Here is a 21,116-nt window from a genome sequence, read left to right as displayed (position 1 = left end):
ACTCCTTCTTCTCATTATAATCTACATCATCACTATTAAGATTTAGTAATTTCTTATACATGTACAGTACTTTGTGAAAGATAGAATTGATTTGTATTATTGTGGTGGCCTTTTTCTTTTCTTATTTTTTAATCTACTTTGAAAACTCTATGGACCTTTTTAGCCAGTTTGTCATAGTATAGAGATGACAGTTTCACACTTAAGGCCATGCTGTTGCCCTGCCCTTTGGTCTAATGATGTCAGTTGCATATAGTTGAGATGCTCTCACTGACAGTCACAATAAGCAAGGGAAAATGCAGAATGAGGTGTGAATGGGAGCAGAGAGCTGAACAACATCTGCAGCTGCAGAAAAAATAGCAAAATCCTGAGGAAAATATGGAGATTATCTACAGGTGAAACACCAAATGGTAATGTTTGCTATTGCTTATATTTTGTCTCCACAGCATCTGATATTGACATTATTTTAATCATCTTGTACTTACAAATCCACTATAACCTAATTAATTACAGGTTTTGAAAAGGTAAATGCATTGGTTTAAGTAGAATCCTGACTGATTCATCTCATTATAAGTTCTGCCAAAATATCATTTTTTCACTGAAAAAGAAACAAAAGCTGTGGTATTTATTAATTTGATTTATAACCAGATAAAGGGATCCTTACCAGCAGGAACAAAATGGGAAATTATTTCCTATAAGGAGTGTTATAAATTAGATTAAACTCTATTGCTTGTAACTTATAATTTGGTAGAAATACTTTGAAAGAAGTTTTTTTTTTGTATATTTTTTATTGGAGTTCAATTTGCCAACATATATTGAAAGAGATGTTTTTTGAAATGCATTTATAAATGAATTAAAGAGGTAGCTGGCTGGCTCGGTAGAACATGTGACTCTTGACCTCGGGGTCATGAGTTCACGCTTTACTTTGAGAGTAGAGCTTACTTAATGATAAAAAAAATGAATTAAAAATGTAAGTGTAACACATGATTTCCAATTTTGCATCTAAGAAGCTTGAAAGTGGCCACTTCATCCTAGAAAGTAAAAAGCTGAGTAGACTGAAAAATCAACTATTCTCAGCTCCATGAGAGGAGGAATGGCACTGTCAATCATTGACCCCAAGATCAGAGAGACAAGCTGACAAATATAGGGAACTGCTGCTTACCTGAACAGAAACTTCAGAGCTGAAAACTGTAGAAAACCAGTGCTGGGGTAAGAAAATTCAAACAGTGTTTGACTGATTGCTAGAGGCTCAGAGCTGACAATTCTGAGTGTTAAAAACTCCTGGGGTATCCAGTGATGGAGTTGGGGGCAATAATAGCTTGAGATTTAACTCCAGGAGCTCAGCTAGACTTCCACAGGAAACATCAGGGAAAAATCCCCACCTGCTTCCTGAAGAAGAAAGAGTAAAGAACACATTTTGAAATACCCTGAAACACTGTTTTTAACAAGGCATGATAATAACAATAATCACTAACATTTGTTGCTTTTTAGCACGTTAGGTGCTGCTAAGTATTTTTCCAGCAGTGTTTTATTGTAGAGATGAGGAAACTGAGACTTAAAAAAAGGAATTAGAACAGAAATCAGTGAAATAGAAAACAAAACAAACAAGAAATTAATTCAGAAACCCAATGAAACCAAAAGCTGGTTCTTTGAAAAGATCCATGAAATCAATATGCCTCTAATTAAACTAAGAAAAAAAGGACACAAATTACTTGTATCAGAAATGAAAGAAGGGACATCCGTAAAGATTATAAAAATTAACAGGATAATAAAGGAATACTGTGACCAACACTACATACAAAAATTTGATAGTCTAAATGAAATGGACCAATTTCTTGAAAAAGTCAATCTGTCACAATTCACCTAAAAGAAATAGTCTGAATAGGCCTGTATCTATTAAAGAAATTGGATCAATAATTAATAGCCTCCAAAACAGTGAAAGCCAGGTCCAAATGGGTTCACTAGTGAATTCTACAAAATATTTAAGAAAAAAAATTATACTGGGATGCCTGGCTGGCTCAATTGGAAGAAAGTGCAACTCTTGATCTTGGGGTAAAGCCTCAAGAGTTTGAGGCCCATGTGGGGTGTAAAGATAACTTAAAAAAATTAAAACCTTAAAATATTTTTTTTCAATTTTTTTAAATTTTTATTTATTTATGATAGTTACAGAGAGAGAGAGAGAGGCAGAGACATGGGCAGAGGGAGAAGCAGGCTTCATGCACCGGGAGCCCGACATGGGATTCGATCCCGGGTCTCCAGGATCGCGCCCTGGGCCAAAGGCAGGTGCTAAACCGCTGCGCCACCCAGGGATCCCAAAACCTTAAAATATTTTAATGAAAAAAATTTTACCAATTTTTATAATTGTTTTCAGAGACTAGAAGCAGAAGAAATACTTCTTAACTCACTCTATGAAAACGGCCTTATCCTTATACAAAACAAAACAGTAATATTATACAGAATTATATCAATATCTCTTATAAACATAGGTGGAAAATTCTTCAACAAAATGTTAGCAAAGGATGAAAAATAAATATACACCACAATCAAGAGGAATTTATCCTGGGTATGCAAGACTGGTTCAACATTTGAAAGCCAATTAATCTGATCCATCACATCAACAGACTTGAAAGGAAAAAAAAAAACATGATCATATCAATAGAATCAGAAAAAGATTTGACAAAAGTCAATCCTCACCTATGATAAAAACTCAAACTCAGAATAGAGAGAATTTCCTCAACCTGATAAAGACTATCTACTTTATACCTAACATCAGGGTTAATGGTGAGAATTTAGGATTTCCCTCTAAGGTCAGGTCAAGGCAAGAAATTCTCTCTCATCACTGCTTTTCAATATCCTACTGGAGGTCCTTGCTAACTCAGTAAGGCAAGAAAAGGAAATAAATGGCAAACAGATTGGGAAGGAGGACATAAAACCGTTCATGTTCACAGATGATATGATTGGCTATGTAGGGAATCTGAAAGAATCAACCAAAAAACTCCTGGACTAATAAACGATTATAAGGATGCAGGATACAAGATTGATATAGAGAAGTTAATTGCAACAATGAGCAAGTGGAATTTGAAATTGAAAACCCAATATCATTTTTAACAGCACTCGCCAAAATGAGATACTTGAGTATAAATCTAACAAAATATGTATATAGTTTATATTAGGAAAACTTCAAATCTCTGATGAGTGAAATAAAAAAGAACTAAATAAATGGAGATATATTCCATGTTCTTGCATTGAAAGAAAGAGTCAATATTGCCAAGTTTCCTATTCTTACCAACTTGATCTACAGATTCAATGCAATCCTAATCAAAATCTTAGCAAGTTGATCTATGATATCAACAAACCAATTCTAAAAGTCTATACGGATAAGAAAAGATCCAGAATATCTGACACAATATTGAAGGAAAAACACAAAGATAGAGGACAGATTCCCCTCAACTCCAGGACTTTGTATAAAGCTATAATAATGAAGACAATGTGATATTAGCAAAAGAACAGAAAAACAGACTAATGGAATGGAACAGAAAGTCCAAAAATAGACCCATGTAAACATAGTCTACTGATCTTTGAAAAAGGAGCAATGTCAATACAATGAAGTGAAGATTATCTATACAATAAATAATACTAGAACAATTGGCTATCAACATGCAAAAAAGTGAATCTAGACACCCAAACCTCATATCCTTCACAAAAATTAACTCAAAAAGGATAAAGAGCTAAATGTAAAGTACAAAAAGTATAAACCTCCTAGAAAATAATGAGAGAAAACCTAGATGACCTTGGATGTAATGATGTCTTTTTAAATACAACATTACAGACATGATACATGAGAGAAATAATAAACAGGACTTCACTAAAATAATAATTTAAAAATACTTCTGTATAAGCTAGTATCAATGTAATTAAAAGACAATAGATTTCAAGAAAATGTTTGCAAAAGACATATCTGATAAAGAACTGTTATGCAAAATACACAAAGAAGCCATAAAACTCAATAACAATGAAGAAAACAGCTCAATTAAAATATGGGCCAAAGATATTAACAGACATCTCACCAAAGAATATATACAGATGGCATATAAGCATATGTAAAGAGGCTCCTCATTATATGTCATCAAGGAAATGCACATTGAAACAACAAATAGGTAACACTGTGCTTGCCTATTAGAATGGCAAAAATTTGGAACACTGACAGCACCAAATGCTGGCGAGGATGTAGAGCAATAGGAACTCTCATACACTGCTGGTAATACAGCCATGTTGGAAGAGAGTTTGATGGTTTCTTACAAAACTAAACCTTCTCTTACCATCTGATCCAGCAATTGTGCTCCTTGGTATTTACCCAAAGGCACTAGAAACTTATGCCCACACAATACCTGTGCATGGTTGTTTATAATGACTTCTTTCATAATGTCCAATCTTTAGAATCAAACAAGATGTCCTTAAGTAGATAAATGGATAAACTGTAGTATATTCCAGATAATGGAATATATTCCATTATTATTATTATTATTCCATTATTATTATTATTCCATTATATCCATTATTATTCCATATATATTCCAATATATATGGAATATATTCCAATATTCCAATAATGGAATATTATTCAGCACTAAAATGGAATGTGCTCTCAAGCCATGAACAGACATGTAGCAACGGTAAATACACATTCATAAGTGAAAGAAGCCAATATGAGAGGTTGTGTTCTGTACAATTCCAACTATATGACATTCTGGAAAAGACAAAACTGTAGAGACAATTAAAAAGTTTAATGGTTTGCTGGGGGTGGTGGTAAATAATAAAAATTTTAGAAAATACACAAAATTATTTTTTGACAAGTTGAATAGAGATGTCTGAGAAATTGGCCTGAATATTGGGAATTTGACTGTTTGTGTTCTGTATCTTCTAATTTTAATATATCTTCTGATATATGTACCTTCTAATTCTGAAATATATATATTATATTTCACATATAAATATATACTAAAATAAATATAAATAATAAAATAAAAATGTAAAATAAATAATAAAAAGTAATAAATACATATTTATATAATAATGTAAATGTGTACATATATATTGTGTGTGTGTTTATTTATTTATTTATTTATTTATTTATTTATTTATTTATTTCAGGGGCTGGATTATACCAGGCAGACTGTGGTTACATTTAAAATAACTTAAGTCTGAAACTTAACACTGAACCACCATGGTTAGAAAAGCTTACATACACACACACTCCTCACTCCAACATTATCCACCACTGTGGCTGCTGATGAAATTCAGGATGTTTCACATTTCTTGGACAATCTTGCTGATCCCTCTGGTTCTGAATCATCTGAATTGCTTTTTTGTTATATATTCTGTATGATAAATCTTCTTATTTCAGTTCACCACAAATTTTGTGTATGTTGTTTCCTTAAATTTCAATTAATATTTGTCAAAAATGTGGTTGAGCAGTACATCTCTTTTATGAATAAATATATTTGAAATGGCAATCCTTCTAAATGGCAGACTTCTAAATCCAGCAATCAATTACTGGATATTTTCACGTAGTACAGGTATTGGAAGATGAAAGAAGTAGGAGGAAACTCTACGCCTAGTACTGAATCAGCAAAGCTTCCTGACCCTGGTAATAAGAAATGGACACTATGTAACTCAATCAAAGATTAACATTGGACAAAAGATTGAATTTTGAGAAAGCTAAAGCTTCCGATCATGCTGGCACACTGCTCACTGCCAACACAAATCTCAAGTTTTTCCTCATTCTAGTTCCCTAGAGATAATAAGATTCATGGAGGGAATAATTACTGAGCCTCAGTTTATTCTGAGAAATAACTGTCACAATCTGTGATGAGACCATATGCCAAAGATTAGTTTTCTCCACTCACAGCTCAAAAATAATCATATTATTTTTAGGAATCAAAAAGTGGGATAGGAAATGAAAAGTATTCAGAAAGAAAGGGGGGGGTCTTTCTCAAGCCTGAAAGAAGGGGAACATCATGGATAAAGTATCTTTTCCACTTATCATCTGTCTTCAAGTATGCTTTAGGTTAGCCTACTAGAAAACAATGTAATTGTTGTAACAACACTGATCTGACAGTCAGGAGATGGCATTATGTTGTAGGAAGAGCTCTAGCAGAATTTCCTGGCTGTAAATATAGCAAAATCATCATCAGTTTTGATTCTAAGGAGGGAACAGAAAATGATGATTGTGACATATGAGATATATGAGAAACAAGGTATTCTAGATTGCTATGATATATTGTGAAGAAAGATAAATAAGGATGGGAAAAAAAGGATGAATAAAGGTGTGTATCAACCCATTGCACTGTACTTATAGATAAGCTCTATTGTGTTGGCATAAGATTTTTATGGTATAACCAATATGGCCAATCTTTAAGTAGCAATGCCTGTATCCTAAAGTAATATCCACCATTGAAGGGAAGATGAATAGATTGGCGATCACTGACTAAACATTTATCGACTGAATCTATAAGTAATAAAACCATCAGCCACCTTTGCAGTACCTCCCCACAAAGGGGAAAGATTTGAGATTTACTTAAAAAAAACCTTACTCATATTTCTATAGTTTATATCTCCCATGTATTTTTTTTTAAGATTTTATTTATTTATCCACAAGAGACACACAGAGAGGCAGAGACGTAGGCAGGGAGGAGAAGCAAGCTCCATGCAAGGAGTCGGATGTGGGACTCATTCCTGGGACTCCAGGATCACTCCCTGAGCCGAAGGCAGATTCTAAACCACTGAGCCACCTAAGTGTCCCTCCCATGTATTTTCTAGAGTATACTGAGACAGGTGGATCATATGCCAGGTCTCTGTGGCATTGTTGATCTTAGGAAAGTCTCCAAACATATTTAGGTTCAATTTCCTTCAATTTACTTCAATTTAATGAAGTACATAAGATTTTTTTTCTAAAAATTCTTATTGCTTTAACAACCTACAGTTGCTCTCCAATGTTAGCCCATGGTTCAGATGTTAGCCCTGCTTGACTTTGGCTTCTTGCAGGAAATTGATTGATAAGACCTAACTGACCTTTGCCATACCACCTTTGTCACAGGAATTGGTCTCTATTAATTGAAGTCACAGATGGATATCTATTTGCTTCTACTCCATTCACTTTCAAAATTTTAAAAACAACAACAACAACAAAACCTCTTGATATTGAGGACAAAGGTAACAGCTTCTCTTTAATGTTTATTAGGGATGTCAAATATGGTTGTACATACAGTATTTGCCCTGCAGAAAAAATGCTTGGCCTAAGGGATGTAAAAGAACAAAATGCCAACCACCTTCCGTTTGCCTAATTTGTACAAAGGCAACATTGATTTGATTTACTCATACCCTATTGACATAACTTAAGTGACTAATAAACTATACTCTCTATATTAATGGAACTTTGGGTCATATGTTCTAACTCCACATCTAGGAAAGACACTCTCCAATGGTAGTTGTTCTGTCACTGGAACAACTTCTCAGGTGGCACTGTCAGAAAAATGATATTGTTCCCTTAACTATAGATATCTTCCAAACACTGATTTAGATTGCGTGTCTTTTATATAGTCTATATGTTTAGGTTTCTATGCATGTGGGTTTTCAGCATGTGAGTACCCATATGCACCGCAAGTGTTTCTCCAATCATGGCTAATGGGACGATGAAAAGGATATTGTTGAAGGAGTGTCAGAAATATTTTCCTATTCCACCAAATCAAACACAAAATTTCCTCATTATTTAAGTAAAGATCATCCAGATTTCTGTGTCCTTCCCTTTCCACATACCTCCTCCTACTGGTTTTGTGGGGGGGGGGGGGGGGGGGAAATATATATATATATATATATATATATATATATATATATTTACAAAGCACTTAAAACCTTGGTTGCAAAAGTGGGCAAGGTCTGTGTAGCATGACCTGATCATAAGAAGCTTTCGATCTGGTCAAAGTAAATAGGATCGTATGAAAGTATAAAAGCCACCCACTGCGCCACAGTGCAACCTCGCATCTTACAGAAAATGAAACTTTGCTTAGAGTGGTCACTTACAGTGTCTGAGATCACACTGATGTTAGTGGCAGAGAAAATGCATTACAACAGCCCTGGACTTCCTCTCAGGACTTGTCCTAAGTCAATCTAGGATATTGGTTAAGAACATGAACTCTGGATTTCAGATGCTTAAGTCTAATGATGGCTTGACCACCTGCTACCTCTTTGACACTGAGTAATTAACTTCTCAGTGCCTCTGTTTTATTTTCTGTAAATGAGGGAAGATCATAGCACTTACTTCCTTTAATGTGGATTTGGTGAGTTAAATGTCTGAAATGTTTAGACTAAGTCCTGTGACATCATCAACTTCATTATAATAGGAAACTAGCAACAAGCACATTTAATGATAATGATGATGAGTTTTTTCTTTCAGTGGTTTTGAAACAACAGGGAATTCCTTTACAGGACAGTGGAACACTCCAGTATTCCTGCACACGCTGTAGTCCATTGCTTCAAAATAAATCGCCAGGAAAGAAAAATGGTTACAAACTATGTTAATCTGATGAGTCCCAAAGTTAAACGAATCAAAGTTAAATTAATTAAAATACACTGTTGTGAAAGAATTATAAAACAAACAAATCTTTCTAATGGTATCCCTCTGAGCCATTTGGACTATAGCCAGTTGTTGAGACTCATGGAAACAGTGAAACGTCCTTCCCATACATGCCAATGCAGAATATTGCCAGAGAAATGAGGAATTGCAAAGAACTACTCCTGCATTTTTCTTCAAAGTCTCATTTCACTTCAAATAAGATGAAATATTAAGGAATTGCAATGATTGTAATAATAGGGAGCAAAAATAAACCTTAGTCTGATTGATATTTTTAATTTACATATTTTGATAATTAGCTTTCTTACATTCTTTGTTCCAATTTGCAGATTTTTAACGGTACTGATAATTCAGATCATGAAGGAAAAAAAACATTTACAAAAAAATGGTTTAATTAGCATATTTTATAAAATTTAACCATCTTTGATTACCCTGAACTCATACTTTGTTGGAGGTTATTACAATACTCTAAACATATTTTGTAACCATAGTATTTTGCTCAATAAGTAAACCAACAAGAAATCATGTGATCACTTTAATTGATAACCACAGAAAAATAAGTCTAAGTATGTTCGGAGGAGCATTATAGAAAATTAAGTGAATATGTTATGGCAAAGGTAAATAACCTTATTTTAGCAAGCTACATTTCTTTTCATGTTTACTTTTATAGATTTTTCTTTCCACATTTTAGAGAAGTGTGAATAATACTTGCATACAACTTGTCATTTATAAGTGATGATAGAGAGTGAGGATCCTTTCTGGGCTTTTTTGGATTCTCATACTTCTAAACTTGGATTAACTTCCATCATTCTACCTTTTATACTTTCAATGTGTAATATATCCCTGAGATTTTCCTTAATGCAAGGTTTTTTGTCAACATTACTTCCTCTGGGGTATCTTCATCTTTTCATTATTTTCCCCCATTTATATTGATAAGTTCTCCTTTTTAAGTTCCTCTGGCTGCATAAGTAAAGTGTCTAAAATGGAAGTGTCAACATTCCCACCAGATATTTCTTCTGTAACTCCATTTACGCTTGATTATTATTTCACTTCCAGCATGATCACTTCGTGTTTCCTTGCTGTATTTTCATCTCTTTTGGGCAATCCATTTTTTGATCATTCATTTTGAAAAATGTCATGGGGGCTTGTTACGAGGACATAGGAGACAACACAATTACACACTTTTCTGTATGAGTATGAACTAAATAAAGGATGCAAACTGACCAATCAACACACTGTAGAAGAAGTGACATCATTGGTTACTGATCATGCTGTACATCTGCTTATTCATGCAGAAAATTGTAGACTAAAGGACTAGCACCAAAGTTTATATTTTATGGACTCAATCATGGTTTATATATTATAGTGACTGAATTTGACCTGTGTTTGAGATACTGGCATTATTAAACTGAACCATGATGCCTGAAATCTGTGCACAGTGCAACCATACTAATTGAACACTGACTGGTTATGCAGCTTTCATGTGTAATATCCTTCACATATTATGTATATAACAAAATACTTCATTGTGCTTTTTTTTAGAGTATTGTAAATGATAATTGTTTTTAAATTTTTCTAGCTGATTATTGTTAGTGAATAAAAATACAATTGCTTACTTTTATTATCTTGCATCCTGAAAACTTGCTAGCCTCACTTCCTAGTTCTAATCACATTTTGCTTTATTTTGTGCTCTTTGGCAAATTTTGGGAGATGATTCTACTTGGGAAATTATGTGGTCTGTAAATATCAATATTTTTATTTATTTTTTAATATGTATACTTTTTATTTCTTTGTATTGCCCTATTGCACTGACTGGGATCACCAGTGTAAAGGTGAATAAACATTCTTGCATTGATTCCAATCTTACAGAAAAAATACTACTAAAAAGGATACTAATTATTAAGATGGTAGGCGAAGGTTTTTATAGATGTTCAATGTCAGGTCAAAAAATTCCCTTGTAGTCAGAGTTTTCTGTGAGTTTTGAATCATGAGTGGGTATTGAATTTTGCCAAATACTTATTCTTCATCGACTAAGATAATCATATTTCTTTCTTTTTAATTCTTTGATATAATAAATTACACTTGATTGATGTTTTAATGTTGAATCAAACCAGTCTTGCATTTCCAGCATAAATCTCATTTTTCACATTATACTACCCTTTATATGTACTGGATTAGATTTGCTAATATTTTAAGGCATTTTACATTTACAATCTGGTTTGTAGCTTTCATTTTTTGTAATATTTTTGTCTAGTTTTGGAGCCAGGGTAAGAAGGCCTCATAAAATGAGTTGATAAGTGTTTCTTAATCTCTTGCTTTCTGGAAGTATTTATGTAGAATTGATGTTTCCTCTTTTAAGTGTTTGCTAGTATACACACTAAGAGAGTTAAGCTAAAAATGGATTTTTTAAATTAAGATTTTAACTCTAAGTTTAATTTTTAAAATAGATTTAGAAATATTGATGTTTTCCTTAAATAGTGAAATTTTGGAGTTTGTATCATTCAAGGAGTTAATCCAGTTAATCTGAATTGTCAAATTTAAGCAAAAAGTTGTTGGTAATATTTTTTATTTTCCTCTTGTAGCTTTACTTCCTGTGGTTATATCTCTTCTTTAATTTCTGTGTCAGTCTTTGTTTCTTCTTCTTTTTTTTTTTTTTAATTAATCAGCCTGGCTAAATGTTTATCAATTTTATTGATTTCTTTTAAAAAACAGCTGTCAGTAATTTTTCTCCATTGTTTTCCATTTGTATATATACATTACCATTATTATTATCTTCCCCTGCTTAATTTTATATACTCTTCCATTTATAATTTTTTAGGGATGAGAATTAAGATAATTTATATACATGTACACTCTGCTGTTGTTGGATGGAATGTTCCATAAATGTCAATTAGATCAAGGTTGTCGATACTTGTTTGGTTCATCTCTAGAATTACTGATTTTCTGTCTACTTTTTCTATTTGTTGTTGAAAGAAGGTGAAAGTTTCCAATTATGATCACAAATTTGTCTATTTTTTCTTTCAGTTCTATCAGGTTTTGTTTCATGCATTTTGAAGATCTGTTCTTAGATGTCTGTGTATTTAGTATGCTATGTCTATTTGGCAAATTGACTATCATTATGATGTATTTGTCTCTAAAAGTATTCCTTGTTCTAAAGTACATTGTGATATCATAATAGTCACTCCTGCTCTTTTCTGATTGTTCAGAATTAACCATCCTTTAATCCATGTATTTATATTGGCTGCAGATTTCTTCTAGAGAGAATGGTTAAGTCTTGTGTTTTTATTCAATAAGAGATCTTTCTTTTATTTGGTATGTTTAGAATTAGGGCTGGCGGTCTACAACTCATGAGCTAAATCCAGGTTGCTACAGGTCCAACCTGGTCACATCCATTTGCTTATGTATTATTTGTGGCTGCTTCTGAAACTTATTGGCAAAATTAATTAGTTGCAACACAGACCGTATGACCCACAAAGCCAAACATATTTCTTATAGAATTGCTTAAAGAAAAGGTTTACTAAGCTCTGGTTTACATTTAATGTATGCTTAATATTTATAATAAGTGTAGTTTTCATACTTATTTTTTAAAAACTTAAGGGAAAATTAAACTAATCTTAAGTTAATATACACTAAAAGTTATACATTTTCACTTGATCTTTATACATTCTTGAAGTTCTATGTTCTTTTCTGGTATAATTTCTCTTCAGCCTGAAGATATTCCTTCACCACTTTTATCTTAAATGTGCTATTGAATAATTTTCTTAGTTATTTGCCTTCCTGAGACTGTATTTATATATCCTTATACATATTCTTAAAGGATATTTTTGTTAAATATAAATTTCTGGGTAGTTTTCTGTTGTTTGTATTTTACTTCAGAACTTAAAAAAGGTTGTTCCACTATTTTCTTTTTCTAGCCTTTGTGGTATTTAATAAGAAATCTTCAGTCACTCAAATCATTTGTACCTCTTTATATAATGCAACATTTTTTTTCTAGCAGCTTTCAAGATATATTCACATAGCTAGGCAGATACATAGATGTATATATAAGGACAGATAGAAAGATACACATACAATATGTAGATTCAACAGATATATTAATGTGTATATATAGATTAGATAAATATATGATATGTATACTTTGTGTATCTAGTTATACATAATATGTACCTATATATGATATATACTTATTTTACTTCTATATGTAACAAGATGTTTAATCTTTATCTATAGCATAGATATATATACAGTTGTGAATTTATATATTTTATCTTTAGTTTCCAAGAGTTTGATTATGCTGTGTCTAGACATGGTTTTCTTTGAACTTATTGTATTTGTGGTTTTCTGATTTTCTTGATTTTGTAAGTGTATTTCTTCCACCAAATTTGAGATGTTATCAGCCATTTTTCTCTGTATTTCCTCTGAAACAATCTCTACTCTCTTTTGGGGACTCAAAATGACATAAATGTTAGACTTTTTGTTACTATCCCAGTTCTGTTTGTTCTCCAGAATGAATAATTTCAATTATTCTTCAAGTTCACTGAGTTTTTCCTCTTTCATCTCTATTCTGTTATTGAGTCTAACAGTTAGCTTTTTAGCCAGATATTGTATTTTCTGAGTTTTAGAATTCCCATTCAATTATTTTGCTATAATTTTTATTTTGCTACTGAGAATGTGTCTTGATTTATTTTAATCATTTTAATTTTTATCTCATGGAACATAGTAATAATTGATGCTATAAAGCCTTTATCTGATAATGCCAACATCTCTGTCATGTGGTGTTGATATCTGCTGACTGTCTTTTTTCCTAATAATTAGTCATGCTTCCTTAGTTTCTTGTATGACAAGATATTTTGAATATTATTTTTTAGTTTTTGAGCTTTATTTTATGTGATTTAGAAGCTTCTGGAAAATCCTCATTTTCTGAATTAATTATGTTTTGTCTTAAAAGACAGTCAAAAACACTAAGTTTGAAAGCATAGTTTTCTCTTACCTTTTTAGGAATGGCAATTCAGCCTTTGGTATACTGCTTTGGTCTGTCATATGCATGTGACTTTTAAGGATGAAACTGAGATTTCTGTGTGATATAAATATTAGTTCAGTTCTCAAATCATTTGTTGTGATGCTTTGGAACTTTCCAGTGTATACTCAGTTCAAGGTTGAGCCCAAGACTTGTAAAGGTTCACATGAAAGCTTACTGGTAAACTTCTACAGCTCTCCCCTCTAGAATTTCTGCTTTCTCCCAAACTTTGGATAGTTATCTTTTATGTTTCTCTGACCTGAATGTGGAGTTTCTTTTAGAGTTTTAGATGGCTATGCTGCTGCCACTATGGGCTCTATTATTGGAGCCCCCTCTTGGGGTAAAACTACAAAAGTAAAGAGACAAAAAAACAACAGAATTCTGCTCTCAGTATGCACACTTTGCATAGGAGGAAGACTTGTTCCCTGTTGTCTGGCCAGAAAGATAAGGTTTCTCTGAGTTTTCAGCCTTTGGCACCACTACTGACATTTAACTACATGAATGAGCTTACCTTTGAGGGAAAAGTTGCAAGAAAAAAAAAAGAAAGAAAAATGGAAAACTCTCTTCTACAAAAGTTACTTTTTCATATTTTTCCCCTCCAAAGATCATTGGAGTTTTAATTATTTAGTTTTACTTTTTTGAGTACTCAGGGAGTTGATTTATATATTTTGTCCAGATTTTACTTGTAATCAAGAGAAGAAATAGGTTGACTTGTGCTATTCCATCTAGTCCAAAACCAAGACATCTTCTAGGAGAAACTTCTGACATTCAGAAAGTAACTATTTTTAATTGTTCAAATGACATGGCTTAGAGCAAAGAATATGAAATAATAATAACAATAATAATGAGAGTTAGCATATTGAGATCCTATCTATATCAGGTGCATTTTCTTTCTCTCGTATTGTTTTCACCTTTTATTTTATTTGTAATTGAATTATAGTTGACATATAATATTATATTAGTTTCAGAGGTACAATATAATGATTTGGCAATTACATATATTACAAAATACTCACCATGGTAAGTATAGTTACCATCTATCACCACAAAATTATTACAATTTTATGGACTATGTTCTATATGTGTGTTTTTCATCTTCCTGACTTACTTATTTTATAATTAGAAGTTCATACTTCTAAACTATTTCACTGATGCCCCGATTCTCTTACCCTCTGACAACCACTATTTTGTACTCTATATTTATAAATCTGTTTCTGTTTTGTTTCTTGGTCACATTGTTTTGTTTTGTTTTTAGATTCTCCACATAAATATATTCTTTTGAATTCGTTTCTATTGATAAAGATGTCATTGAAACACAGTATTGTAAAATGTAGAACTTATTTAGCCTGTCTAGTCACTTTCTTATTCTGCTTTACAGACTATTCTATTTTTATGTTTATTTATTTATGAGAGACAGTAAGAGAGAGAGGGCACATGCACACACACAAGCAGGGGAAAGGGCAGAAGGTGGGGGAGAGGATTTCAAGAGTTCCAAGCCCAGGTGGGACTGATATCATAGTCAACCAGCTGAGCCACATGGGTGTCCCTGCTCTCCAGACTCTTCTGAGGAAACATAAAAAGAGGCTATGAATTGTTGAAGACCTGTATTTTAATTTTGGGCTGTGTGTCTCACTTGTTAAGTTTTCTAAACTCTATTCCTCTATCAATAAAGTAGAGATAAACTTATAATGTTTTTATAATTTAACAAAAAAAAAACAGAGAATAAACATGTAAAGTACCTGTCTTAATTCTTGGAAAATGGCCAACATACAATAAGCTGTAACTATTGTGATTTTTACTTAAAAATCATGAGTATAAATTCTAGAGATTGCTCATATAAAACTATTGCTACCAATGACATCCAAGTTAATTTTTAAAACTGTTTTCTAGTCAATATTTAGAATAAGAAAAGATAAAAATTGGCATCAAAAATCATAAACTATCCTAAATAATGTATATCACCTAAATGTCAATATGCGATTTTTGAAGATGTTGCACCATCACTACACTTATTTTGGTATAAAAATTGATTTAAGAATAGTATTCTGGAAACTGAAGAGAAAATAAAATACAAGATAAGGGCTATGGTTTTTGGTTATGCTAATAAGTAATATAATATTGTACAATCCTTTGCAGCTTGCTGACATTCCCAACTACTTATCCCACTAGGAATTTCCTATGCTTGTTATCAGTGGAGATACTTATTCAGAAATTTACTAAATTTTAAAATTTTGCCAAAGTGGTCAAGACAAAAACAGATTCTTCTGGTCACTAGAAGCTGAAGTACTAGCTAAACACAATGAAGAAAACTTCTGCAGTGGGATTATATTCTTATTATACTCAAAATAACTAAGAAACTGTGTGTGGAGGTGGCAAACAAGCATAAATCTATTTGTATTAAGAGGAAAAATTACATTACAATTCTTGGGAATTAAATTAAAAATTCAGTGAGATCACTGAGAGTATCTAATAGATGCACTAAACAAATAAACGGAGAAAAGAATAATGAAAGTGAAAGGAAGCATTCTAGCTAAATTCAAAATCAGAGAGAGAGTAGGTAGAGGTAGGGGAATTGCATCCTGACCTTTACAAGGATCTGGAAAGGTCAAGCGATCTGAAGTCAGATTAGTCTTCTGTGGCAGAAATTTTCTGAGACTTGACTAGATTTGCCCTTAGTTATTTTAAGTAATGATGCCTATATTGACAAACAAATATTTTGATCAGCAAATGACCACCCTCAAATGAATACAATTATGTTTTTAAAGATCTCTTTTTTAGGCTGTACAACCTAATTTTTTTCCTCAAGGAACTTTTTTAGATTTTATTTTGAGCAATATCTGTTGCTAAAATGTAATGAGAAAAAGTCAGCAAATGGCCCACCTTGGCTAATTTAGAAAAGAAGAAGAAAGAAGAAGAAGAAAAGAAGAAGAAGAAGAAGAAGAAGAAGAAGAAGAAGAAGAAGAAGAAGAAGAAGAAGAAGAAGAAGAAAGAATGCCTGGGGAGTTACTGATATAAGAGAACACAGGGCATGCTAACTTGAATCAGAATTGAAATTCAGTTTTTCCTTCAACTTATTTATTGAGTGCCTATAATTTGCTAGAAGGCCTGACTAGACACTGGGGATATAATGAAGAGCACAGGAGACCTGGACCCAGCTCTCATAGAGAATGGCATTACATGAGGTAGACAGTAAGATAATTATGTAAAGAAATATAATATTTTAACTTTCTGAGAAAAATTAGAGTATTTTTTGAGACTGCTAGTAATGGAACTACTTAGTTGAATAGGTTTTTCCTGAAACAATAACAGACTGAGCTAGCATTAAACAAAAAGAGTCTTTAATTATATGCAAGGGGCCAGGGTAGGCAAAGGGTGGAATGGTCGAGACATTTCATTGTGGGTCCCATTCGGAAATAGATGGCACGTTCAGAATAATTTAATTCAAAATAATTTAAGGCAAGAACTATTTAGAGAGGTTTGGGTAGGTTAAAGAAATCAACAGGGCAATGATGAAGCATACAGAAAGTAGAATCAGCATGAGGCCCTTACCATTTTATTTGTCCTGACATGGCAGGGCGGAAGGTATCATCCCAAACTAGTAAATCGGGAACCATGGAGAAGACCCAGAGACAAACTATAACTGATGCAACAGGGTCAGAAAAACTTGCATGGCACAACGGAAAAGAGGTAGGCTTTGTTTATATCCCTTCACATCCTGCTAGTGAGTAGGGATGAGGCCAAGAAGGATAACCAGAAAAAAACAAACAGAACATGTGCAAAAGGAGCCAAGAACCCAAGAATAAATTAATAAATTCCATTTGATCTAGGGTTGTGTAAAAGATGCTAAATGCCTACTCTTTGATGCTATCAAGAGCTCCAAAAAGTTTAGAAGGAGAAATATGATATGTGTGGTTCAAATAAGGAATGTATATTAAGTAACTCTTTATTTATAGAGTAAATATGAACATTGAAGAAACTTTAAAGAGGGAATGAGAAGAAAAGGTGCTGTGAAAATTTTGGAAAGCTGAGATTTAAGACTCAAAGATTTTATTTTTCTGAATATTTACTGGTTCTATTAAAGAAAAAAAATCTGTTAAAATTATTAGTGATGTTTGTTAAAGATGGTAAAGCAAACTTTATTCAGAGGGACTACTGGAATAGATTTAAGGAACCACTGTAATGGAGTTTTGCAGCAGGGAAGAGAATTAGGCTCAACTCTGAATACAACAAGGGAAAGTAGGGATTTATATTCAAGGAGAAGAATGGGGGTTAGTACTTGGAATATTACTAAGAGGTAGCATTGGAGCACCTGGGTGCCTCAGTTGGTTGAACATCTGACTCTGGATCTCAGCCCAAGTCTTGATCTCAGGGTTGTGGGTTCAAGCCCCACAGTGGGCTCCTCACCGGGCAAGGAGCCTACTAAAAAAAAAAAAAATGAGGAAGCATCTGTGTTAAGAGGGGAATTCTGATTAACAGGACTTTTGCTAAAGGCCAGGCTGGGTGATCGCACATCACCTACGGAATGGTGAAGTTTGAGGAGCCTGATCAGATATCAAGGTCAATCAGATATAGATATAAATGATGGGAATTTTAGATAAGCTGATTTTAACCAGATCTCTGCTAAAATAAAACAATGTAGAGATTTTCATGGAAGTTGAAATGCAGAGCCTAATTGAAAAGAGAATTCAGAGAAGCCTGGCTAGAATTTGGTCAAGGAGAGACTCTTCATCAGTTCTAACCAATGGCTGTTTCCTGTGATCCACAGCAGTACAGGACTTCAAACAGGATTAAACTATGTGCTGGGCTATACTTGCTTCTGAGAGTGGTCAAAGTGGTAAAGTTGACTTAGAGACCTATTATATCTGCATATCAAGGGAAGCAGAGAAACCCAGGCAAAGCTTTATTTAGTAACGATAAAGAAAATAGACCAGTTCTTAGGGGGGTGGGTTATAGGAAATCATGAAAGGAATGTGCAAGGAATAACCTCAAAGTATAGTAATCTTTCCACCAAGAGGCCCCAGATACCTTGATTTTGTCATCCTGAAGTAGTAATTCATTCTCCAGTCAGAAGATTCACCGCACACAAATATGTCTCCTGTCCATGCTTTATGACTGGTAGCAATTTTATTGACCTCAGTGTCCAGGAATGCAGACCGGAAATAACACTGTCTGCAGGCACTGCACTGTCGTATTTATGTTATAAACGGCAAAAGCTTGTTCATGATTCATTATTTGTGGCTGCATCACTACTTTTCTTACTGACATAGAACAGAAAGAAAACAGTGATTGATGAGCAAGAAAGAATATTGAAGGAGAAAGATAAAATGTCATAAGGTCAGTTCATAAGTAACTGAAGAGCTAGCAAAGACTTTTTTGAAACAATCTTTATCTTAATAAGACACTGTATTTATTATGTGTGATTTTCTTAAAATTATGGGCATGTTACATAATACTACATATTACATATATCGCATATAATATGTTAAGTATAATTTTATATATGTGTGTTTATAAACAAAATGTTTTTGTAAGCACACAGTATCTTGATCTCTCTTATGAGGGAGCATTTCTATTGAAAATATTTTCGTCTTGTAAGTGGCATAATAATACACTAATCCTCTGGTCTTTAAGAAACTATGTTGAATTGAGAAATAAAAAAATGCTCTCAAGGTATGACGGAACATGAAATATATATAAGGAAAAAATAGTTGTATAAAATGTAGAGATGGAACAGGAAACATATAAGGAATGAAATAGGTGTGTGAAATGTAGATGAAAGTGATCCCTTACAGAAAAATTCAAATACCATCACTTTGTAATTTTGATAGGCTATATATAGTGGCAAACACACAATCTAACCCACAAAACATGATCTTCAAAAAGTCTTTTGATTTAAAATTGTAAAAGAACATCCTAAAAGATATAGAAAGAATAATAGAGGAAGATCTGAGAAATTGCAACTCTCCTTCATTGTTTGCTGTCAGAAATCTCAGAAGCGTATGTTTGTTAAGTGCATAAAACTGCTAAGACTTAATATAAGAAGGCTACAACTTCCTCTAGAATAATAGCAATTATATAATAAGTTTCAGATAGTTTTTTATAGTTTGCTAACAGTAATGTTTAAATTTGCTTTAAAAAGTGAAGAAACTGAACAAGGTCATTCACACAGTGTATATGAAACCCTTCGAAAATAAGCAAATGACCCAGGAGTCACTCCTATGATATCCATTGTTTAGTGAATATTGTAACAAAATATTTACAAGAAAGACCAACAAAACTAGTTTCAAGGCTCAAACTGAAACTAGTTCAAATTTAATTTGAGGATAGGAGTAGAGAGGAAGGAGATTTCTTGGCTTATGTTATTTATAGAGTGTGATCATGCTGTATGCACCCTGTGCTTTCTTTTTGTTTTTGTTTTTGTTTTGTTTTGTTTTTAGGAAATACATGGAAATGAGTCTGAAAAGTCAGTTTGGTGGCCTGATCTTATTAACTGCTGTTACTGGCTTGAGGAACAAGCCCATCTCCACCATCTCAAATGTTTCATTTGCTTTGCAGAACATTCTAAACATAAAAGAAAAGGTTATAAGTTTTGGTATGCTGAGGCTCTTAGCAATTGCAGAGCATCTTCCTCCAGAAACTGCATTATGCTCTTTAACATTCCACCTGCAATGTTACAGAAATCATATATCCTGTAAGCCCCAGTTACCCAGGTGTCCTCCCAACTCCTGCTAATAAAAGAGTCTTGCCAACATGATAATGATGTCTCATGATGCTGCAGCATGGCTTGTCTCTACCCAGTAGCTCTAGGCCTGCAGAGAAACGGGTTTTCTCAGGCTTAATTAGGCCAACATTTGGCAAAAAGCACCTCAATATGTAGAAACTTTTTTTCCAGAAATGGGCCATCAAATTCCCACTTCTTATACTTTCTGGAATAATCCATCAGAATAAAGTCCCAATGAGGCTTCTTATCCGTTAAGCTTCCATTTTTATCCAGAGTTTTCAAAAATCACCTTGAGAATTTGAAGAAAAGAGCCAGATTTCTTGCATTTCGGAATGAAAAAATGTATTCTTCGGCTTTGGTAAATGAGGCAGTGATATTGCAAATAGGTTCATCGTAGAGCTGGCAAGAATTATAACCCAACATGTAGTTGTAGTCCAAGCCTGGCACTTCCTCCAGCATCTCCTCTTTGTCTTTCCTATTCAGTGAATAAACCAAAACATAAAAGTCTATATACATTTTCATATTACTCAGGATTCTCCAGATAAACAGAACCAGTAGAATGTGCATGTATAGAAAGATATCTACTATAAGGAATTGACTCACTCAATTATGGAAGTTGGCAAGTTCAAAATTGGCAATATATGTTAACAAGCTTGAGACCCAGAAGAGCCAATGGTACAGTTCCAATTCAAAGATCGGTAGCCTGCAAACCCAGGCTGCTGAGAATGCAGATGAAGTCTTAAGGCAGTTTT

At 33.2% G+C, this 21,116-nt stretch overlaps 1 pseudogene; it reads left to right on the top strand.

Annotated features, from left to right (window-relative positions):
* Window positions 1-17,210: 17,210 nt before the first annotated feature.
* The window catches only part of LOC112931072 (eukaryotic translation initiation factor 3 subunit J-like), a 169,214-nt pseudogene continuing 165,308 nt past the window's right edge, over window positions 17,211-21,116 (top strand).

The sequence above is a fragment of the Vulpes vulpes genome, chromosome 4 (assembly GCF_048418805.1).
Source record: "Vulpes vulpes isolate BD-2025 chromosome 4, VulVul3, whole genome shotgun sequence".
Taxonomy (NCBI): Eukaryota; Metazoa; Chordata; class Mammalia; order Carnivora; family Canidae; genus Vulpes; species Vulpes vulpes.
This window is presented reverse-complemented; position numbering and strand designations above follow the sequence as displayed.